We start from the raw sequence: 25,090 nt of genomic DNA, 5'->3' as shown, positions 1-25,090 counted from the left end.
CACTGGTCTGCAAGGGGAAAAAACCATTCTGCTTTCTAGTCTGTTTATGTGGTTGCTTTTTCAAGTTATCTAAGGTAGCAGGCATCACCACCACATCTTGCAGCAATGAATTCCATAAGTTAATTACTGTAAGCCTCTTGTGAATAAATGCTTCTTCTTTTCTTGACTCTACTTCCAATCAGTCTTTCAGTGAATGACTTCAAGTTCCAATATTCAGGGGGTGGGCGGAAAGATAGAGAGACGAAGTAAATAATGTGTCCCTGTCCATGCTCCCTATAAATTTCAGTGTCCATGAACTCTTTTTATTTGAAATGGCCCCCACTTTAAAACAAAATACTAAGAATTAAAACTGGCTTTTAAAAACCTGATACCATAAAGAAAAACCCACAACTCTCTACCTACAACAACATCAAAACCATTTTTAGAAGGGAAAAATCTAAAAATCAGCAGACTAAAAGGTACATCAAACTAAACAGAAATAAAGATCACCAATTCTGTCAACTTTCTTTGAAATGTTCTTTTAAAGGCAGGTTCAATGAGGTATGAAGCAGAATGCAATAATGTGGCCATTTGCTTCTCTATTTTAGTGACACTACTGAACAGTCAGTTATCATTTCTGTCTTTTCAGAAGTATAGGGCAACCTGAAAAAATCTTACAAATATCTCGAAGAGTGGATTGAGAGAGGATGCTCTCACTTTCTCCAAATGTCAGACTATGAGGTCATCCAGTGAACTTTTATTAAACCACAGGCTGACATTCACTGACACTTAGATGCATAATTATTATACTCTTAAACAACTTTGCTAGCTCTAGTTTCTTTCCTTATTAAAAATTAACTTGACGGACAGCATGGCCTTTGCTAAGTCTGCCTTCATTTGAGGTGTTTGGTGGTTCCATAGATTTATTTTCTCAAATTAGGTCAGGAAGTGCTAGCTAGAAAACTGGATCATTTTACCTTTCACAATATACACGGAGTTTTCCTCTTCTGCAGGCTTTAAGGAAAACTTGAAGAGTTTAATTCTTATAGGAGTGAATTCTAGGACATTCTGCTGGGAATACAGTGGTACCTCAGGTTAAGAACTTAATTTGTTCTGGAGGTCCGTTCTCAACCAGAAACTGTTCTTAACCTGAGGTACCACTTTAGCTGATGGGGCCTCCCACTGCCACTGCACCGCCGCTGTGCGATTTCTGTTCTCATCCTGAAGCAAAGTTCTTAATCCGAGTTACTATTTCTGGGTTAATGGAGTATGTAACCTGAAGCATCTGTAAACTGAAGCATCTGTAACCTGAAGCATCTGTAACCCGAGGTACCACTGTACTCATTGAACCCCTCCATGTGTTGGTTGAACTCCACCTCCCATCAGCCCTAAGCAGACTGGACAATGTTCTGGGATGATGGGAAATGTAGTCCAACAATATCCAGAGGTCCACAGATTCCCTATTTGAGATGAGTGGGTGCACAAAAGGTAGAGTTTTCACATGCTGGGTAAAGCCTGCCCCATTGAAAGTGCTGCCTGTCACACAACTGTCAAAGGCACATCAGCCATGCCAGAAATCAAAGTGGCAACACAACCTATAAATGATCTTGAGTCATTGTTAGCTGGGTGCCTCAGTGCTGGTAAGATAAAGCTTGTTAACTGTTCCTGAAACACTTTCAAACCCCATCTATGCAAATGTTTTCTCCCAACATCTTAGCAACTGCTAGTAATTTTCTTTTCAGCTGACTTTAATTTTCAGTAGAATTCCTTCTCAACCCGCAAATAAGAATAGCTACTCCAAAAAATTTGCTGTGTATTATTGATTGTTCCTTTTTAAAAATAATAATTTGCTGCTTATTTCCCCCCCCCTGGTAAACGGGCACATGCGGGTCTTCACATACTCCATGTGTCTCATTGCCAGTCACGGTTCATACAAAATGCTTAAAATCCAGAAGGGAAGCACACTGACCACTGATCTGTTTCTGCAGAAGGAAGGAAGGAAGGAAGGAAGGAAGGAAGGAAGGAAGGAAGGAAGGAAGGAATCAGCAGATCTTTCCTGTCCCTAAAAAAACAGACCTTTTTAGCATGGTGGCCAGAATTTAACTTGAGGGATTAGTAACAGCAAAAACACAGCACAAATTTTCACTGGGAATGAAGAAATGTTGCTCTGACTGTCCAATTCCACTTGCTCCCTGTCAGTTCAACTGCTTTAGGCCCATTTAGCCTGACCTCTGCTTCAGGTTGGTCTGAGCATTAACGGCACAGAACCTGTCGGCTAGGGAGAGTTTTGCAAAGGGCGACTTACATAAAACCTGGCTTTCTTAGGGAAGTTCATGGCAACTGATACACATTCAGCAGCCATTAAAAACCATTGCTCTGGCAGGTAACCTTGCATGTAGGTAGACTTCTATCTTACTATCAAGAGAATCTAAATCGGGCATTGTGAACCTCTGGCACATCAGTTGTGTTGTTGGGCTCCAACTTTCACCAGTTCTGTCCACATGGCTGGGGATGACAGGTGTTGTTGCCCAACAACTGATTCACATGAAAGAAGCTTACATTTCAATAACATCTGAATATATACACAGTTATGTAAGGTATGCTGGTTCTTTTGCCATCTCCCCTAGTGTATGTGAGCAGTGCATTATGCAGTGTTGCTAACACCTTGTCAGATGTGTTTTAGTCTGTCTTTTATTCCCCTGGCCCTGGGGCAGATTGTTTATGCAAAGACTGGCTCTGCTTGGTAGGCTTTTTTATTTTCAAATTCTCTTAAACCCATAAATATGCAATTGTGAGCACTGAACTCTACTGGCAATATCAGACTCTTTCCACCAACCTATGGTCTTGCAGTGTGTATGTGTGTGTGTGTGTGTGTGTGTGTGTGTATTTACTAGTTCTGAACTCAAACTGGTTCAGAGACCAAACACTTTCCACGACCATCCCAATTTGGCCATTATTTATTTAGCAGCAGAATTTTGTTTGTTTGTTATTCATTAAAATTAAATACACATTTTCCTGATGAACATAATGGTTTTCATATAGACTATCTGGTTGCTCATGATTTAAAGTTCTTGTGTAGTCTTAAATAATATTATCGTTTGATTGTAAAACTACAGAGTGAATGTTTTAAATTGCTTATTTAATTACAATAATATACCTAGGTATCCCACTGGACATTCTGGTGAGGGCAGATGATGATGATTGATGATAGGCATGATTGAATAAAAGTTTTTCAAAAAATTATTTCATTGAGAAAGTTTTAAAACACATGCTTAGAGTTTCTTTTCAGGGGAACTGTGCTCAAATGGATAAACTCCAGGCTTTTGCAAGTCTTTTGGAAGAAAAAAGAAATTTCTGGGGCAATAGACCAAAACTGCACGTGATTCTGTTTGTAGTTCTCTAGATTGTTCACTTTCTATCATATATGTTTTAAAATCCTAATGGTATTCTCTATTCTCTATCCCAATCTAATTCAAACAAGCCCCCTCAAATGCACACAATGATTTCTTAGAATGTTTTGGGTGTTCTTGTTTGTTCCGTTTTGCAACGACACATTGGTCTCATTTCAAGGTGAACAATATCACTCCAGTTGGCTTTATTTGCAATTATGTATCAATATTTGAAACACATTGGGTGGGGTGGGGGGGAGTTGTGAACTGGAATGAAATTCCATGCATATTCCAGAACTTGCCACGCAGTGTCCAGCAAACACAGATTGAAACCAGTCAGTGCATAATTCGAGGGAAATAATATTTCCATTGTAAGTGATATTAAAACTCATAAATCAAATGCCTAACTATCTAACAGCGGAAACAGTCCCATGAATTATTGAACCCCCCTATCAATGATCAAGAGCTTTGCTGCTGAAATTACAACCTGGTATTTATGAACAAAAAAGAAAGAACAATTCCTAGAAAATTTCAGCAAAGTTGCACCTGCCTTTACCAAGACTGCCTTTAGCCTCAGGGCTCAACAGTATTCTCCTAGCAACCCAAAATAATTGCATGCTGTGTTTAAAACAGAATGGGCTTGGAATCACACTCCAGGCTTTATATGTTTTGTCAGATGACACCATTTCCATTTGTTTTGCTTTGTTTAAATTTCCAAGAGGAAAGTAACCAAGGCTGCAGCGTTATACACATTTACTTGTAAGACCCATTGAGCTCAATGGGAATTACTTTACAGTAAACAAGCATAGGATTGCACCACATTGCCCCAAATCTAAGGAAAGGTTGTATACAGACTGACTGATTCTGGGTGCTTCCAAATGAGGGCTTAATACTGCAAATGGGTTCTTCACAAATGGCAACATTTTATAAGCGAACTCATCAGATTTTCCATGGAAAGGGTAAATCTGGATCAAATGTCAATGGCATTGTGTGGACACTGTGAAGCCCTTGGATGCATGTGAAGCACCAATTCCACAATAATCACACATCTGAAAGCACTCTTTGCAATGCATGGATCCCTTGACTGTGCCACTAGGAAGGAAGAATTGCTTCCAGGTTACAATTACACAATTGCAATTTGCTTTGCTTTTGAAACTTGATCATGGCTTTGTGATGATCTTTAACTCAATGAATAAGAATTTAAATTATAGTTATTAGGCTAAACACACCCCCTTGGGTGTCAGAGATACACACATGCAATAGATGCAGGCAATTCATGTAATTTCAGAGGCAAATATTACTAAACTGCAGATCTGCAGGAACCACTTTAGAATTAAATATTGTGTAAGTTGCACAAATCTCAGAAAAGTCACTGATTTGTAAAGTAAACTGTGTACTCCGCATTATGGGCAAGGATCTGTCTGGTATTTGTGATGAGCTCACTGGTGTAAAATCCATACACCCACAACTGAGCATACTATGTGAAAATTCATTTTCTAAATGCTCTCTGCTTACTCAACTGTAGTTCACATTACATCTTGTTTACAGAAACCCAGGTTTGATCAAGACAATATCTGCATGCACAACACCAAACAAAATATAGTGAGAAGACCTGAACTCCTAGAAGAAATGGATTTGAAATGCAAATATTTCCCTATATGGGTGTTGAAAAGAAGCTTTAGAAACAAATGCATTTCAGGCTGTGTAGATACGATATTCCATTTTAGAATCAGTGAAGACTCAGTATGGGTTTTTTTTCTATGTAGTCCATGCAAATCTAGATCTATTGCATATTTGTTGCCCCTGAAAAGTGCTTCTTGAGACATAGGTTTCATTCCCAAAATAAAGCTTGTTGCAGATTAATTCCATTACCCAATGGTGTGGTCCAAACAATAAGGGCTGTCCAATGGTGTTGTGGTGGGCATATACAGTGGCACCTTGGTTTTCAAATGTCATCTGTTCCAGAAGACTGTTCGACTTCTGAAACGCTCGAAAACCAAGGTGCAAAAGGTGGCCTGCAAATGTAATTGAGAAAACTGAGGAACATTCAGTTGTAGCCGTTCGACTTTCAAGGTGCATTCGAAAATGGGAGCATTTACTTCTGGGTTTTAAGCATTTGAAAACTGAAACGTTCGACTTCTGAGACGTTCAGAAACCAAGGCACCCCTGTGGCAAGACCGCTATCACCACTTCCTTCTTCATTCATCTGAGGCATGTGCAGTGAGGAAAAGGCACGGATAACCTAATCAAGGGGAGAGCTTTCGAATGGTTTCAAGTGACCACATCCAAGCTTGTTCATGGCAGGATCTAGAATCAATCTGGACTGAAACAGCACATTGAGCATGAATGAATCCAAATTGAGAGAAAACTTCATTTTTCTGCTGCAAACAGGCTAGGGTTTCACAGTCTCAAACAACATTTAGCAGAAAGAAATAAACAGATACCAGACCTTAGAAAAACAATGAAATGCACTGGTTATTTTAGAGCAGGCTTCCTCAGCCTCGGCCCTCCAGATGTTTTTGGCCTACAACTCCCATGATTCCTAGGTAGCAGGCCAGTGGTCAGGGATGATGGGAATTGTAGTCTCAAAACATCTGGAGGGCTGAGGTTGAGGAAGCCTGTTTTAGAGAGATTGAGGGTAAATTTATATATTGCAGAGATTTCAAAATGGTGGTTGGATGATTGGAAATTGGCTTTTGGTGCAGGGTCTTCCAATACCAATGCTTCTGCAGGGAGAGGAAGAATCATATTCCATTGCATAGTCTTGTGACATCTCCTAATGGGCTGCAGAAGATTGTGATAGCGTGGAATGAGTAACCACAACTGTTTATTTCAGTATAAATTATCCTGACGGTCATTTCAGATCCCATTTGGTATCTGGATTGGATTTGAAATTTTGTTTCGTGTATGTTTCTATTGTGTTTGTGAAATTGCTTTGAGACGATTAATAAATGAAAATAATACTTTCGTGCAAATCAGAATTTCTTCTGGGGAAATCTCTGCCATATGGAAAGTAGTACAGACCTTTAGTGTACTTCAATATATGCGTCAGATCTCTTTTGCCACAGCATGTATGCGTGGTGGGAAACCATTGCCAACTGTGGCTTCCCACCATGTGTGCGCACTCAGCAAAACAGACACACACATCCATCACTTGCGATGAACCACACATGGGATTCGTGCAATTTCCTCCGCAGAAGTGGGTTTTTCTTTTTTCCTGGTAGGAAAAGGATCTTGTGTCAATAGGGGACTGCATGTAAGAGGGATCAACCCCACCTCCAGGAAATCTGACATGAGCTGGAGAAAAACCACTGGTCCTGGGGTCAAGTCTTCTCAGCATCTGTACCAGAATGTGTGTAATGCTGCCACTAAACCCAGTAAGAGAGTGTAACACTAGTGCAGGAAGTCCTGTATGCACCTGCGCTGGCTTAAGGGCTCCCTGAGCTGGCTGGAAGGAGACTGGGAGAGCAGGACGGAAACGTAATTAGGTATAAAGAAAGTGAACACTCCAGTAAAGTCTACACATCTGCATGGCTTGAGAAATCTTTTCACACTCAGACTGAAGCAGACATTACATCTCATTGGCGTTTTCCCTGCCTTGGTCTACATCAGACTGTCTCCCACATACTAGCAGTGGCGTGCCAAGTAGAAAAGAAAAGAAAAATCTCAGGAAATCTAAGTTTTGGGATTCAAGTGACTTGTGTCAGTCGAAACTAATTTGGAGCATTAAATTCTGTCAAGGGAGATAACGCAGAGAGATTCTCAAAGAGCCATCTCAGTTTTTTGATGGTAAAGGTTCTTGTATTCTACCATTGAATTTCTTTCTCTTGCTCTCTTGCTATCAATCACTCAAACATACCAATTATTAAGCCTTCCTTTTCCTTTTTTTCATTCCCAGTGCAATGTGATGAATTTCTATAATCTGCTATGATGAGGCCCCATTGTCCATTTTTATAGTCATTGGCCCACATCAAAAGCATGCATATATAGGATTTATTTAGTGCTTTTGCTAAGTGATTAAAGCATTTCAATTATTTCACTTATCCTAAATCTGTCCTATAAGGTTGACCAGCATTATTATCCTCCAGCTACGGCTAGGGAAGTGGTGAGGAGCTGAGGATAGCAGCCATCCTATGAGCTCAAGGCTGAGCTAAGATTTCAGCTGTGGACCTAGAGCTTATTATGTCCCCCCCCCTTTATTTCTGATGTTATGTTCATCCTTCTGTGATAGATAAACTGGGAGGTGGCACAGAATCCATGCCCAAAAGTTATACATTTTGTCTGATGTTTTAAAGGTCTCATCAACTTAGGCAAGCAATGTCATTTGGCCGTGTGATAGGGTTTCAAAGTGGCAGGCACAGTTTCAGAATGACAGCTAAAAGCACCACTCCTGAGGCCAGTATAATGAACACAGAGCCTTGAAACCAAAACTAAATGGCAGGGGAAAGTTACCCTTTCTAAGCATAAAAGAGGTTTCCACTGAACTCTGCACAATCAGTTCCATCTTCTCTTGAAAGTCACCAGGGAGACAGTTGCTTGAAGCAATTGTACTACATGTACACAGTGCCTTTCAATTGGAACTCATCCTTTTCTTTTAAAATAACCCTTATATTTGTGCCTGGACAATTGTGTTGGACTAGATCCTGCATGTGTGTGTTATAAATGTATCCCTCCTGCTTCACTCCCATTTTGAGAAATATTGATACAGACAGAGACAGATGTAAAAACCAGAGGCGAGTCTGGATTCAAAGCCACAAAAGAACATGTAAATAGAATCACTATAAATACACTGTGTGCATTTGAGATTTAATACTGTTGATTTTGGAACTAATCACTACCAAAGCTAAAAGAACTACATATGACTGTTCTTTGTATGCTTTATGATATTATTGCGGGGATTTAAAGGAATATAAGACAGAAAAATGTAACTTCCTTTCATCAGCTGTCAAAATGGATTTAACAAAACAAAAAAAAGCCATTCACATAATTGTTCCCTTGATTCACAATTTAGCGCTATCAATCTGATCTGCAAGCCTTAGCAGGTGTTCCAGCTTCTCTCCATGCCATGAAAACTCCACCTGTCTATTTCTGCAGATAAAGCTGTTGCCTCCACACCATGGGGCAGATGACAATTCAGTAGTGACGCATGTTTTAAAAATATTTGTGAAGATTGGACTAAACATGAGGGAGATGCTGAAATCCTACTTCCCTTAGTGGTTTAGCCAATAAAAGTGTGAGGGGGCCACAAAAGATGTTTATAAGATTGTGAATGGAAGCAGAAAGTAGACAGAGAGAAATTGTCTAGAACATCTTGTCACTCCATAAAACTGACTAGAAGCTTTTAGCCAAAGAACTGGTGGGGTTATTTCGAAGCAATATGAAAGCTTCGCCCCACCAACCTACCTCACTCATCCAGGCACACACACTGCTTTTTTGCCATCACTACTCAGACTTGCCAGGCCACAGTGCTACAGTGACCACTGTCTGGATCTAGATTCCTAGAAACCACAGCTTTCCTGGAACTCCTGCCTGCCTCAGCTTAGCGCACGGCTCCTCGTGGTGATTGTTGCTGCTGTGAAAGGTCTTTAGTCCGGGGCCACCAGAGATACCCTGCTCACTTGAGGCTTGCGTAATGTGGCTAAGGAAAGGGTTAATAAAATTACAAAATGGACAAAATGCTCTATGGCATATTAGCAGCTCCCATGCAGGTGCTGGGAGCTGAACTGTTGCAAAATATTTCCTTATATCACCAGCAAAACCCCACATAGGATTGACTTCACACTTCCATCCAGATGCTGCAGTCAGCGGCTGGGGGCGGGGGTGGGAACAGACCCACCACAGCTCATGAGGTGGTTTTCCTAAGGCATAAATGCATCCAGGGCCTAATCTCAATGTCACAACACCACTGTATGCATACCATTACCTCATTGAATTCAGGCAACAGATTTTTATCAGTACAGCGGGACATAAAAGGTGATCCGTTCTTGGCGGGAAGATGGAGGCGGTGAACTTTTTGGCTATCTGTTATGGGTTTCTGAAGAGCAGACACTCCTGTGACAGCCAACCCCTTGAAGTGATTTTCCTTCTTTCCTTCTTTTGAAAGACTCGGCCAGTCATCTCAAATCCTTCTGCTTGCAGCATGGGCTTGCAAAGAGTGTTTTCAGATGCAAAAGAAGGTCGCATTTTGCAGTATCTTCACCAACAGCGCAGATTGCTAGCGTACTGTTTTACACTGAATATGGAACTTCTGCAAGAGCTAAGATATAAGAAGGTCGTGCATAAGCAATGGAAGAAATGCGAAATCAAGAATGAAGGATATACAAGTTACAAGAAAGGAGACTCCGACTGAACACCAGAAAGAATTTTCTGGCAGGAAGAGCCATTCAACTGTGAAATAGACTTCCACATGAGGGGGTGGCCTCTCCTTCCTTGGAGGTTGGGTGGCCATCTGTATTGGATGCTTCAGTTGAGATTCCTGCACTGCAGGGGATTGGGCTAGATGCCCTTCAGGGTCCCTCCCAACTCTACGATTCTACAATTCTAGGGTAGTGTTGTTTTGCCTTTGCTCTCAATCCAGAGACCAGTCGGCTTATTGGACACATAAAGGCACTGTGGGCTAAACCACAGAGCCTAGGACTTGCCGATCAGAAGGCCGGCGGGTCGAATCCCCGTGATGGGGTGAGCTCCCGTTGCTCGGTCCCAGCTCCTGCCTACCTAGCAGTTTGAAAGCACATCAAAGTGCAAGTAGATAAATACCGGTAGGTACCGCTCCAGCGGGAAGGTAAACGGTGTTTCCATGTGCTGCTCTGGATCGCCAGAAGCGGCTTAGTCATGCTGGCCACATGACCCGGAAGCTGTATGCTGGCTCCCTCGGCCAATAAAGCGAGATGAGCGCCGCAACCCCAGAGTCGGTCATGACTGGACCTAATGGTCAGGGGTCCCTTTAACTTTTGCTTTTTAAGATTGTAAAGAATGTCAGCTGTGCAGAGATCAAACCACTCCCTGACTGGTGCTTATCTCAAGGAAGAAGCATCTTAGTCAGAAGAGGTTACTGCTTATGGTGATGCATAGGCCGTAGGGTTGCCATATTTTGAAGAGCAAAAATGAGGACGCTATGATGGCCATTCAAAGCAAATAAATGCAATTTGTCCCAAATTTTATCCCTGGAAAAGAGGACGTGTCCAGGGAAAAGAGAACACATGGCAACCCTAGCTAGGGTCTCCCCCAAATAATCTGCCTATTGAGAATACATCCCAATCTGGTTATACGATATCTGCTCTTTATTGCACATTCATCCTGATCTGTTTGCAATGAGCTTATAGTTCTCTCTATCAGTTTACCGCAATCCCACATTTAAGCACATTTCCTTGTCACTTTCCTAACTGCAAAAAGTTTTGTTTTTGTTTTTATGCTAGAGCACTTTAATTCAGTTTAGTTGTGCAAACCTAAATTTCCAGCATGCAATTGAATCTCTCCTGCAAAATAGTAACAGTTTGGAAGCAACTTATAACTTCCTTGAAATGGAATGTGGAAGACATCTAAGTGCACCTGCGTATAATTTTGTTTATCACCTTTTGAAGTTTGCCTCCTAATATTTTTGTTTTGTTTTGTTCTGGAATATTTTTCTTATAAGATCAGAAATCAACCATTTGGGGAAACTGCATCTCATCCTGATTGTGGCCATATGTCTGTTATTGAAGGCTATCTTCAAGAAACAAAACACAGGAAGAGAATATAGAACTCTAATCCTTTTTTCTGTTTTCTGTCCTAGTTGACTGCATTCGTTCATGTCTTTTTCCTTCTGTGTTTTGCCAGTAAAAATACCTGGCCAGTGTAACTCTGTAAACTCAGCTGTAACTCCAGAAGCCTAGGTGCACATGTAATATTTTCAGCTTGAAAAAGGCACGAATGTGAGGATGACAGGTAATAGATTTTACAGCCAGAATGCATCCTCCAAAAAGCTACCTCTTCGTAACATTGGGGTAAAATAGATGAGTCTATTGGCATTTGTCACCAATCCCTGAAGGTGACATTTTAATAATCCAAACCCCTGGTTGCTATTGTAAAAAGAGGTGTTCGAACCTTCCCAAGGGAGCAAGTGAATAACAACACAATCCTATACACATCTACTTAAAAGTAAGCCCCACTAAATTCAGTGGGGCTTACTCTCCAGCACTGCAGCATAAATCACCCAGATTATATTATTATGAGCTTCCATCAGAGAAGTCAAACCTTCCCCCAAATATAAATAAAATAGAAAACTAATCTTACACCCTTTTCACCCTTGTCCTTGTTTTAGGAACATGACAAAGCATATCTGAGAAAGAGCAGAGTTACATCTAAACAAATTTCAAAGTACAGGAGCAAAATGTTTGTTGGGGGAAAATGGTTGGCTAAATGGTCTCAACACTGACAATCAACAAAAGAATGGGCTTGGGTTTTTGACCCCATCATCCCGCAATCCTATGCATGCTTACCTAGGATGTGCAAAACCAACATTTTGAAGGAAAACTGCAAAGTTGTTTGAAGTTTACACATCTTTTGCCAAACCACAGCACATACTGGGAACCAAAAGTTTTAAAATGAAAAACTCATTAGAGTTTGGAACGCCACTTGGTAAAGACCTTTTGCTTAATTAAACTACTAATCTGCCATAAACCAATCACCTTGGCATTGTTATCTCTGGAAAGTGACCTTAAACAGACAGTTAAGCATGAAGATCAGGTCTTGTTTTTACTGGTGGCGACTCAGATTATCATTGGTCAATTATGGAAGTCATGTTTAATGCTACCGAAGGAATCGTGGTTCAGTAATGTCTGGGACACATCACTGTCTCTTACATGACACAGACAGGTGATGAGAAGTGAAGTGGAGAAAGATTGGTCTGACGGATTCTGGACTTTATCCCCCCCCCCTCCTTTATTTGGTGCATACTGATCTCACAAAACTGGTAATGGGATGGCTCAGTTGGAAGAGCATGAGACTCTTAATCTCAGGGTTGTGGGTTCGAGCCCCACATTGGGTGGAAGATGCAATGCAGAGGGTTGGACTAGATGACCCTCATGGTTCTTTTCAACTCTACAATTCTGTGATTCTATTAAGTCATTTGCTGTGATCTAGTCTGACTCCGTCCTGGGTATTTTATGTCTCTAACTGGATTCCATTATGTAGTTGTTCTATTTTGTTTTCTTGTAATCAATAAAAATTATTAGAAAGACAAAAGGGGAAAATAGAAAAAATGTATGGTATTTATGTTGTGGGGTTTTTGTATGGCTCTGGGTATGATAGGGTGTAAGTAGCACTGCATGTGCTTCCTTTTTTTCCAAAAAAAATGTCATGAGACTGAAATAGAATTTGTGCAGCTGGACACTATTTCCATGAGACCCATTTTCTTCACATCCTTTTTCAGCATGTCATTGATTATTCATAATACATAAAGCAAATTATTCTGTTGATTGGGCTTTGTTGCATGCCAGAGAATAAGACAGGTGGAGTGTGACAGAACTCACTTCCAAATTTATGGAAAACTGCCTTCTGTACTACTAAAGCTTCAAGGAGGCAGAAAGTGACACAAATCTGCTGTGTTAGATCTGTAGGACACCAAGGGAGATCTTGAACTGGGGCTTCCGGAAGCCAACCTTCAGGGCTTTACCTCTGTGCCCTGAATCTTTGAGCAGCCAGTCAGACTAGGCTGCATAGGCCAGTGGTATCCTCTGGGCTGCAGGACTAGCCTGAATCTTATCAGCTAACCTCACAGACTGAGGGCAGTCAGCTGATCTTATTACCCAGTGGAGAGCTACCAGACCTTTTTAAAAAACAACAACAAAAACAAACCTTGCTTTTAAGTCGATTTGGGAGATTGAACAACTTTTACAATCATTTATTGTAAAAAACAAAATAAAAAACCCTCTCTTAATCTTCATCCTTTGAGAGGTGAACTCATAATAAATCAAGGAGCTAGGCACAGAGGTTCATGCGAATACTTCTTAAACCAAGCAGTGCCATCATATGCCATTTCTGATAGTGCTGTTGTTGGCACATGGTGTCTTATTCATAGCATCTCCCCAACTTTTTCACCATTCGTCTCCGCTGATAATAGATGTGTGTGTGGATGTCACATGGATGTGTTAGCAATACAAATCTGATCTTAAGCCAGAGTCTGACTTTGCCATGATCAAGATCATGCCTAAGAAGCAGATATGTTGTTTTAATAAACAGAATGAACCAAATGAGAAAGCTAAAGCAATATAGTTTGCTGGCACAGCTCCACTTCTGATAAAGCAGTTACGATGTGTGCAACATGGAAAACATACAGGAAATATTTCGTTGCTTTTATATCCCTGTCCCCTCCCCTCCCCAAAATGTGATAGCTTCAAAGGGCCTCAGATAATTGCCTGTTTGCTCAAGAAAGACATTATTTATGGTGGTATTTTGGATTGCTGACACCTGCCATTATTTTAGACCACTTAAAAATAAATGGAATAACTCCACCCAGAGACACAAGTCCTAACGTGAGAAACTAAACAATCCAGAAGAGATTCCCCTGAGGACATTGAAGAGAATTATTATCAAGCCCTAGAGGCCTTCAAGGGAGAGCAGCCAGAATTAGGAATCCACTCATTTTCATAAATAAATTTTATGAGTGTGTGAAGAAATTTAACCATTGTGCTTCTTTAATTTCTTGAGATTTGGCTGCTGAGAGTATGGTAACCCTGCACTTTCTAAGGTGGATTTGTTTTATGAAGCCCTTATGGCTATGGCTGGTTTGTGGGTGGTTCCCTAGACCAGACGGATGAGAGGGTGCCTGATCTTGATGGGGTTACACTCCCTCTGAATGAGTGGGTATGCAGCTTGGGGGTACCTATTTCCTGTTGCTTGAGGCTCAGGTGGCCTCAGTGGCATGGAGTGCCTTCCATCAGCTTTGGCTAGTGGCCCTGCTGAACCCCTATCTGAATAGGGATAGCCTAATTTATGCCATCTGTGCTCTGGTAACCTCTAGGCTGAATTACTGCAACACATTATACATAGGGGTTCCTCTGAAGACGATTCGGAAGCTTCAGCTAGTGCAGAATTCAGCAGCCAGGTTTCTCACTGGGGCAAGACAGTCTGAGAATATTATATTGATCCTGGCCTGACTCCACAGGCTGCCAATTCGTTTCCAGGCCCAATTCAAAATGCTGGTTTTGACCTATAAGGACTTAAACACCTCAGGGCTGAAAGGACTGCCTTTCCCCATATGAACCAACCCAGACCATGCAGTCATCATCTGAAGCTCTTCTTTGCATGCCTCGTCCACAAGAGGTCTGGAAAGAGGCAACAGGAGAACTGGCCTTCATTGCAGTGGCTTTCTGTTTGTGGAATGGTCTCTCTAAGGAAGCTCGCCCGGCGCCCTCATTACATATCCTTAGGCTCACCCATTATTGCTCATCATTGCCATGAGGCTTCTTATCCTTGGCCATGGCTGGGTGGTGGTACTTGGGTTAAGGCCTTGCCTGAGATCCTAGAAGTCACTGGTTCAAGACCTGTTGTGGGGTTCAACCCCTGACTGGAAACAGGATTTGCACCAGGAAGAAAGTGCAAGTTTAAAGGATGGCTGCTTAGTTTCCTAGCTGGATTAGGAGTTCAAGCAAGGCTTGTTTTCAGTGGACAGATGCTAGAATAATGAATCAATGGCTGCTGGTGTTGCCGGATTACAGCTCCTATAATCTCTGCCAGCTGCCCCAACCACTGGAGGGCACCACCATGGGGATGGCCGATAAAATCTCTCTCAATTTTATTTTCTGTTCTGCACAATTCTCTCTCTTATAAATCTAAAAGAGCACTATGGTCATGTTAAGCACATTTAAGCAGAAAGCTTAAATACACTCTATACACCCCTTTGTTCTGTTTTCTCACTTAATCATTGATAAATGGGGCACCACTTCACAAAGTCCTTAAAATGTAAAACCTTCAGCCTGTGTTGGCTGCATTAGGTACCGAAATACGTGCGAATAATTCCTGCCTCACCCTTTAAAGAGTTTCCTAGCAGCACAAAACAGAACACAAAGAATGTTGAAGACCAACTTGTCTTATCTTGCTTCCGTTCCTGCATGGGTTTGTGCAGACAAGGGTATAAATTAAAGGTTAAAATAATGGCTTGGCACTTGAGAAAACAAATTAAAGCACATACGCTCTCATCTGCTCTACACGAACCGAAGGCACATTTTAGTGACTTGGGGGTTAATAGCAACATGAAATGTGCAGGAGTGTAGCATGGAAAGAAACCCCCCCCCCACACTCCATGCCTACTGCCTGAGGGACAAAAGAAAGAAGACTATGATTATGTATTCTATAGGGCCAACTTTGGTTAGAGAGAGAGCTTTTAAAATGTTCATCTCTTTAAAACAGACAGAATGAAAACGAAGGACAGAATCCAATGGTGGGCCTTTGTGGTCAGAGGATGCTTTTGATGTGGAAGGCACCTCTGCTAACAGAGCCCAGCTACTTTGGCCTATTTGCCTTTCAGGGGGGCTTCCCATACCACCTTCTACCTGTTATGAAGGGACCCTGAGCCTTATGAAGCTCATATTCAATCAGGAACGTTACAGCTAATCAGACAAAATTGCCACTCCTCCTCTCCTGCTGGTGGAGACATCAGCTGGACCCAGGCATGCAAACTCTAGGGGACAAAGGTGTTCTGCCCCCTCAATATTTGTTTTAAGGGGCCCCTGCATCCCTCCCAATATTGAGGGGGCCCAGCGCAACGTCACAGAAGGCTGTACCAGCCTACACAGTGTTGGGAGACCAGCGCACCTGGTGCAAGGCCGCCCCAGCCTGCAGTCACTCAAGGAATCCTGGGAAGTTTGTTAAGAGTGCTAGGAATCTTAGCTCTGAGAGGGGTGAACTACACTTTCTAGGATTCTTGGGTTGGCAGTCAGAAATGTGCTTCAAATTTGTTTTAAAGGTGTGGTGTGTACACAGCGCTAGGTTCTCCCATCAGTTTTCTAGTCCAGAATTTGGCCACACAGAGGCACATAATAGCCTGCGAAATATAACAACCAACGAATCAGCCATGTTGTACATCAGGTGTCGCCAACATGATGCGCTGCAGATGCCATTGGCCGCCAAGTCCTAGACAATGTGGCCAATGGTGAGGGATGATGCGAGTTGCACTCCAACAACATCTGGAGGGCCCTATGCTGGCTACCACTGCTCTAAATATTTATAAACGTATTCATGTGCTTCATGACGAATGCACATGCAAACACACGCACATACACAAGTCCCTACATGCAAACTCAAGTGAAGTTTAAGTAAGTGACCGGTACGCCTACCAAACAATGGGAATGTGTGTGGAAACACTGGCCAAGGAGAGGCAAATCCTTGCATAATGAACACTTTGTGTGTTTTTTCCCATTGCTCCCTAGTGTCCTTCGACAGGGTTGCTCAGCGTGATGACTCACTCCGCCTCCAAGCCATAACCACTGGGCATAGTCATGCCCTTCTCCTTGCCTTCGTAACATTCTCTTTCCACTCCACTGCAGCAGTCTTGCAGCTCTTCTCCACTGCCTTTTCATGGGATCTTCCTTGCGTGTGTGTGAGCACAAATGCCTCCGCTTAGTCACTTGGTACACAGGCACTAACAGCCTTTTTCCCTGTCTCTCGCCGCTGCTCAGACCCAGAGACAGGATAATAAATAGAAGCTGCGTGGGCTTATAGGCTGCTGTATACATTTGAATAAATTGACTTAATTCTACCTGTCCCATCTATTTATGTCTATCACCTGGGGAAAGCAGAACAAAGACTCCCAGTTCAGACAGAAAGCAGGCCTGTTAAGATTTTCTAGTCCGTTTACATGAGGCTTCTTATCCTGGCCCCTTCAAGCATGGGAGCAATTCATTCAGAGGTGAGGACCATTTAGTCACTATGCAAGATCTGGAGTTAGCTCCCTTAGCTCTATAGCAAGCGGTGGTGGCTGCAAGCATGGAAATGTTTATATCTTATTTCACAAGATTTACGTACTGCTTGACTGTAATAAAACCTCAAAGAATGAAATGGTAAAGTTTTAAACTACAGTGGTACCTCAGGTTACAGACACTTCAGGTTACAGACGCTTCAGGTTACAGACTCCACTAACCCAGAAATAGTATCTCAGGTTAAGAACTTTGCTTCAGGATGAGAACAGAAATCGCGCAGTGACGGTGCAGCAGCAGCAGCGGGAGGCCCCATTAGCTAAAGTGGTATCTCAGGTTAAGAACAGCTTCAGGTTAAGAACAGCTTCAGGTTAAGAACGGACCTCCAGAACAAATTAAGTTCTTAACCTGAGGTACCACTGTATTTAAAATATTCAAAAAATAATTAAAATGAATGATAAGCTAAAAACCAGATTAAAATGCTTCTCAACGTTCTACGTCTCTTGATAAGCTTGCCTAAAGAAAAATGTTGAAAAGAGCACAGTGAAGGTGCCTGCCTGGTTGTCAAGTGGCAGGGAGTTCCAAATAGTGGGAGCTGCCATATTAAAATATATGCAGATTGAGTATTATGTGGCACCTGTAACAAAGCCAGTTCCACAGATTGATGTGGTTAAGTGGGCATAGATGAGGTAAGGCAGAGATAAATTGCTAGGTTGGCAGAAGCTGGGACAGAGCAACAGGAGTTCACCACCGTCACATGGATAGTAATAGGAACACGCTAAACTTGGCCCAGTAGCAAATAAATAGGCAGCCAGTTCATATCTCTGAGCAGGTGTTATATGACGACAGGTTCTCGCTCCTGTCAGGAATTACGCTGCAGCCTTCTGCACCAAGTGTGGCTCCCGGATCCAGCTTAAGGGAAGTCCCACACATAGTGCATTACGGTAACCCAGTCCTGAAGTAGCCGATGCATGAACTACAGGGGCAAGTCTTTCCTGGTCCAGAGATAGCCATAGCTGTTGCATCAGTCACAGATAGCAAAAGGCACTTCTAGGCACTGAGGCTACCTGGGCACACAGCTGGATCCAGCAGCACTCCCAGGCTGCAAACCTGCTCCTTCGGGGGGAGTGCAGCCCCACCCAGAGTAGGTAATGGACCAATTTCTCGGACATGGGAACGACTCGCCCACAATGCCTCCGTCTTGCCAGAATTCAAGCTTAGCTTGTTTTTCCTCATGCTTTTCATCACTGTGTCCAGGGCAGCAGTCCAGGCACTCGACAGCCTCTCCCAATTCAGATGTTGTGGAGAAACAGAGCTGAGTTTCACCCGCATGCTGTTGGCACCTTGTCCCAAATCTCCTAATGACCGCTCCCAGTGGCTTCATATAGATATTAAATAGCACTGAAGATAAGGCAGCATGAGAGAAGGGAGTGGATTGGTCAAGATCAGGTCTTGCACACTCACAGAGAGAACCTCCCTATGCTTTTGCCCGTTGCAGTTTGTTAGGCGGAAACGTTTGGTTAAAGAACTTTCTAGGTCAAAGGTTGCAGGTTACAGAGGGAGTGTTCCTGTTGTCGGCTTGTTTTTCTCGTACTTTTGCTGTAACCCAAGGAATGTGTGTGTGTGCTCTGAGTTTTTATTGTTTCTTCACATATTTTTCTTCATAAACTCTTTTTTAAAACAAAAAAGTGGCCGGGTTCCGTATCTCAGCCGAATGCTTTCGCCTCTCTCATGGCCCCTCTCCCACCTGCACCAATGAAATAGTTCGAGAAGTGTGTGCAGATGTGTGGACGGAACGATAAACATGCGACATTCTGCAGACAGATAGAAGACAACAGCAATCAAATAGCAGAGCCAAGTTTTCATGCACTTTGGAATCAAAACCTGAAGTGAATTCCAAGTTGCCTTAAAGAGGCCCAATTAGGTCCACAATGGCAGGAAATAAAATTGGAAAACAACCAGGTGCTTATCCCCAAGATACTTATTTCGGCCCACATTTGCTCAGTTCATATCTTAAGGCAGCCTTACCTAAGCTGGTGTCAGCCACATGTCATTGGACTTCATTTCCCATCAGCCCCACCCAGCAATAACCAGTGGTGAGAGATGAGACCATTGCGTTCCAAAGGATCTGGAGGGCACCAGTTTAAAGACAGCTGGTTTGTGGAATTAGTCCTGAATTGGATTGGTCAAGTCTAAACTTAGCTGTCAGAGTAGATGGAAGGTTCCTGTGGGTGCCACCATTTTAGTTCCTTCTGGCTTGTAATGTGAAATTAATTGTTTTTAAATGCTGATTGCTCCACTGTCTATGCCTGTCTGGTGAGCTGATGTCCAGCAGTTCTTCCATGCAAGAACTTCCAAAACTTGAAATCTTCCACATTCTCCCCAAAATGGCATTGGTGAAAGATTACATCTGAGGTTGTTGAGGGTTTGGACTTCTAACATGACATATCTATTCTCAATTGACTGGAACTAAGTCTACTCATGACCCACTTGTTTTGATGACAGCCATTATGATGTCAGTGTTTATTTGGGGAAAGGGTTGAGAGAAATAAAAGACCCCCCATTTTACTCAATGGTTGAACATACATGCTTCACATAATCACTATAATTGCACCCACAATCAGGAATAAAGAGACAGGACTCGGGTATAGGGTTGATTAAGGGCCACAACTTTACATAATTTACAACAATTAAGCTGTGTGGGCATATCTGAAGCAAGGGATGGCCTTGCCACTTTTTCCTAACCTGCATTCTCTGAGCACACAAATCCTGCCCTGAAAGCAAGTGCCTTGCCAACCCCCTCCTGCTTGAGGGAGGCCCTCTCAAGTCTCCATTCCCCTCAAGCCCCATTACTTTAGGGGTATGGTTTGAGTGGGTCTCAAAGGGGTCCTTTTTCTGCTCCATATAGTCCCATAGCCCTTTAGGGCAAGCCCCAGAGTCCCCTCTCCACTGCCTCCGGGTGTTCACCATTGGTCCTAATTCTGTTTTAATTCGTGCACAACCCTGCTATGTAAAAGGGGCAAGCCTCTTCACAACTGGCTGGACACACTTTCAGGCCACACTTGAAAATATAATTGCCCTTATTGGAGAGGTATATACCACCACACCTGTGTGGTAATTTATCCTGCTGGTTTCGAGGAGAAGAACTAATTTGATAATAGCCTCGCCTTGGTAGAATACAAAACAACAACACCTTAAAATCATTATATTAGGATTGTTTTCATTTCATTTGTGGTAATTATATGTGGGCAGACATATATTTGCATAGCAAATGCCACCTTCTCTTTGCTTCTGTGACAGTATTTGTCAGAAAAGCGGTGCTCACAGCACGGTCAGGAGGATGAAAACAATGATGTTATTTTAGCATACTACAAGATCGGGCTGAGATTATATAAGTTTAATGAAATATGAGTGGCGATGGATCAAGAGTGAGATACAATAAAAAGACAAACAGGTACAGAACAGTGAACACCACCCCTGGTGTGGAATGGGGAAATGGCAACCCCAGTGACCAGTACAGCAGTAACATCATAAATACAGTGGTGCCCCGCAAGACGAATGCCTCGCAAGACGGAAAACCCGCTAGATGAAAGGGTTTTCCGTTTTTGAGCTGCTTCGCAAGACGATTTCCCCTATGGGCTTGCTTTGCAAGACGAAAACGTCTTGCAAGTGTTCCGATTTTTTTTCGCCCCCCCCTTTTTTCTAAGCCGCTAAGACGCTAATAGCCTTTTAGCTGCTAATCCGCTAATCCTTTAATAGCCACTAAGCCTTTAATAGCCGCTAAACCACTAATAGCGCTAAGCCGCTAATAGGGTTGCTTCGCAAGACGAAAAAACCGCTAGACGAAGAGACTCGCGGAACGGATTAATTTCGTCTTGCGAGGCACCACTGTAGCCATGATTTGGAGGAAGAAAGTTCAATCGGTGGACTCATAAAAACACAGGAAGAGCCCTGTTGAATCTAGCCAAAAGGCTCATCTAGTTCAGTATTCTGCTCTCATTGTGGCTAAGCAGAGGCCTGTGTGAAGCCCTTTGGTTCAAAAATGCGGAAAAATATAGATGGTTTTTGTAGCATATAAACAAGGAACCCAGCAGTCTTATAAGATGTGTCCTTTGTGCCTAATTTTAGCAGAGTGCTTTGCATTTTTAAACTTGTCTGTGGACTGTTTCACACTGTATCTCTCACTTGTTGAGTTGTGTTTGCTGTGGTTTTTGCTTCAATGTGATAACATTACCACATGCACGTCAAGGAAAAAGGGATGCTGAGTCATGTTCGTTTCTGCAGAATTGGAGAATGGATATAGCTGCCAACAGTTTAACAAGTACAGCTCCTGATAAGATCTTTATCACTACACCTGAAAGCAGGAATTGCTAACCTCAGTTTATTTAATCTTCTGCAAACTCTTCTAAGCAGTTCCTCTATGTGTTTTTTTTCCTTTGAAATTGTTAGAAAGGAATGTTTTATTACCTACTGACTGTGATATGCAAATCAGAATAATAATAAAAAAAATTTCTTCCAGTAGCACCTTAAAGACCAACTAAGTTAGTTCTTGGTATGAGCTTTCGTGTGCATGCACACTTCTTCAGATACTATCTGAAGAAGTGTGCATGCACACGAAAGCTCATACCAAGAACTAACTTAGTTGGTCTTTAAGGTGCTACTGGAAGAAATTTTTTTATGTTGACTATGGCAGACCAACACGGCTACCTATCTACTACTGAAATCAGAATCAGTTATTCTAAACTATATCGAAGTGGCATAATGGTGTGCAGAAAATGGCATCACAGTGATTTATCTTACATTGCTTGCAGGCTTCTCGTGTGAAATTAAGTAGAAGTAATCTGGAGTTTCGGGACGTGGGTGGCACTGTGGGTTAAACCACAGAGCCTAGGACTTGCAGATCATAAGGTTGGTGGCTCGATTCCACGCAACGGGGTGAGCTCCCATTGCTTGGTCCCTGCTCCTGCCTACCTAGCAGTTCGAAAGCACCTCAAAGTGCAAGTAGATGAATAGGTACCGCTCTTGCGGAAAGGTAAACGGCATTTCCGTGTGCTGCTCTGGCTCGCCAGAAGCGGCTTAGTCATGCTGCCCACATGACCCAGAAGCTGTATGCCGGCTCGCTCAGCCAATAAAGCAAGATGAGTGCCGCAACCCCAGAGTCAGTCACGACTGGACCTAATGGTCAGGGGTCCCTTTACCTTTACTAATATGGAGCTTCAGTGGCAAGGATGAAACTATGGCCTTCCTGGTGAAATGGCCAGCAATGGGGTGGACATGGGGGAAAGGCCCACACATTGCTGGAATTCCTGATGCATCTATATGAGTATAGAGATCCACTAGGGCTGCCATTCATCTAGATTCTCCTGGGGGAAATCATGCTTTTTTGTGTGTGTTTTCATAAAGAAAAGCTCAACAACTTGTGGGGAGTCCGGTTGTTTACTTTTTGAAATATGGCAACCCTAAGATCCACTGCAGCATGTGAGAGAAAAGCTTGTGAGGAAACATACCATGAACCCTTTCCTTCTATGTTAGAGCTGGAAAATAAGAAGGATCAACCTGGAAATTAGGTAGCCAGCCTCCATTCGCCAGCTATGTTCAAGGAGTAATGATTCCAAATACCAGTTGCTGGAAACCAAGGGAGGGGCGTGTGATCTTGACCTCATGTTCTGCTCCCTGGTTTCCCACAGGCATCTAGTTGGCCATTGCAAGAACAGGATGCTGGTCCAGAAAAGCCATTGGCCTGATCCAACAGGCTCTTCTTATGTTCTTACATGCTCATACATCAAGACCATAGCGGCCCATTTCATCCCTAATGCCCTCAACCCAGATGCTGCAGATGTTCCACAGCTTTTTCTCAAGGCAGAGTAATGAAGGCAATGACCACTTAAAAGTAAAATCGTGCTTCAAATTAATCTCAGTGCAACTTGGTTTCACTGTTGATGAATGGGAGGGATATGATGTGGTGTGAACATGATTTTCAAAGAATCCCAGTTCTACTGACAACTGTGTTTTAACAGCCAATGCTGGCAAACAGATGCAGGAAGTTCTGAGGAACAACGGAATGAATATGAAACTTCCAAAATGTCATTTTAAAAGTTACACTATACAAATAAAGCATGCTTTATTAATTCCTCCCTAGGAGAGAGAAAAGGGGCAAGGGCCCAGCCAGACAGCCATTTCAAGTTTTCTGTCGTTGTGTGGAAAGGGAAGGTTTCCAAGCAGTTGGATCCAGGGGGGGAAATATTTCTAACCCCCAATATGGGAAACAGTAAATTCCAAGCATAAAAGCCCCATTCATCTAATATGTCATTTCAGCAAGTTCTGGTTGTTCATCTTCTCATGTTTTGGAAACACCGTGAAAGCATCTCTGTTTTCACTTTTTTCCAGAGTTATTCAAGAAGTGTGGAATGCACCCAATATAAGGAAATCAAGATAAGTCAGACCAGTGGGAATTAAACAGTGTTGTTGCTTTACATAATTGTCTGTAGTGGAGCAACTTGTCCTCTTAAGGCCACCACTCAGAGCACACGTGAATTGTAACTCTGCAGTTTGCCTGCCTTCTTCTACATGCTGATGGCTCCAAGTAGTTTTGGGCACAGTGTGATACTTTTGATTTTTAACAGCAATGCTCTGTTGGCAAGCAACTTTTGAAACTTTGAGAATCTGCCGCATGGTTTGTCATGCAAAACTGGGAGCAGGTGGTGTGTGTGTGTGTGTGTGTGTGTGTGTGTGTGTTGAAAGTCAAAAGTCCAACTTGAAGAATCCAACCTCCTGAGTGCACCTAATGATGGGGGCCTTTATTTTGTCATGCACACTTTTGCTTATTTTGCCTGAGATGAAACTCTTTGTATCTGTACTTCCTTACTCTAAGTTACAGTAATTGATGTGAATTGCTTTATGACTTTGTTCCGTGAGAGCTGAATTTCTATGGTTACTGGACATGCATAAACATCTAGGCCAGTGTTTCCCAACCGGTGTTCCGCGGCACACGAGTGTGCCGTGAGACATCGGCTGGTGTGCCGCGAGATGCCTGGAGGGAGGCGGGCGAGTCGGGCGGCAAGAGGCGGGGCGGCGGCGGCGAGGAGAGGCCGCGCCTCCTGCTGCTGCCTGGCGCTCCTCCTCGCAGCCGGCAGCGCTGCCTGGGCGCCTCCGCGCGACTCTGCCTCGCTGGGTTTGGTCTCCCAGCAGAGACGGGTCACACGCGTCGCTCCCTCCCTCCCTCCCTCAGCCTGCGCGGAGGGAGAGCCAGAGAGAGGCATCGCTCCTGCGCTCCGAGGCGGATTGAGCGCAGCTGAGAGGAGCTGCCGAGGGAAAAAACTTTCACTTTTGTGCGTCCCTCCCGGCGTGACGCTGCGCGCTGACGTCACGGGGCGGGGCTTTAATGGTGGTGTGCCGCGAGATTTTTTTTCAGTAAACAGGTGTGCCGTTGCCCAAAAACGTTTGGGAAACACTGATCTAGGCTATCTCTCAAGCAAAATATGCCTTTTAAAACACACACACACACACCTGTGAATGTGAGTTATAAAGGGCAGAATCTGCCATGTGCGCAGAGCTTATATGGAGATAAATTATCCTATCACAAAAGTGAACCGTGCTATAACTATGGCTCTAACTACAAAAAAGATACATTTGTTCAGTTTAATATCTGCCTCACCATACCCAAAGGATCTGGATGGATTATATAACATTAAAGTGGTGAGAAATAAGAAGCAAAAATATACACCCTGAAACAAATTGCAGTGTTCATCCACTCATTCATTTCTAAACCTCTTAATATTTTACAAATCTCTAAGCCAGGTACAATACAAAATCGAATAACCTTCATGCATT

The sequence above is a fragment of the Podarcis liolepis genome, assembly GCF_965112155.1.
Source record: "Podarcis liolepis genome assembly, chromosome: 2".
Lineage (NCBI taxonomy): Eukaryota > Metazoa > Chordata > Lepidosauria > Squamata > Lacertidae > Podarcis > Podarcis liolepis.
The sequence above is the reverse complement of the archived record's forward strand: the minus strand, read 5'-3'. Positions refer to the sequence as shown.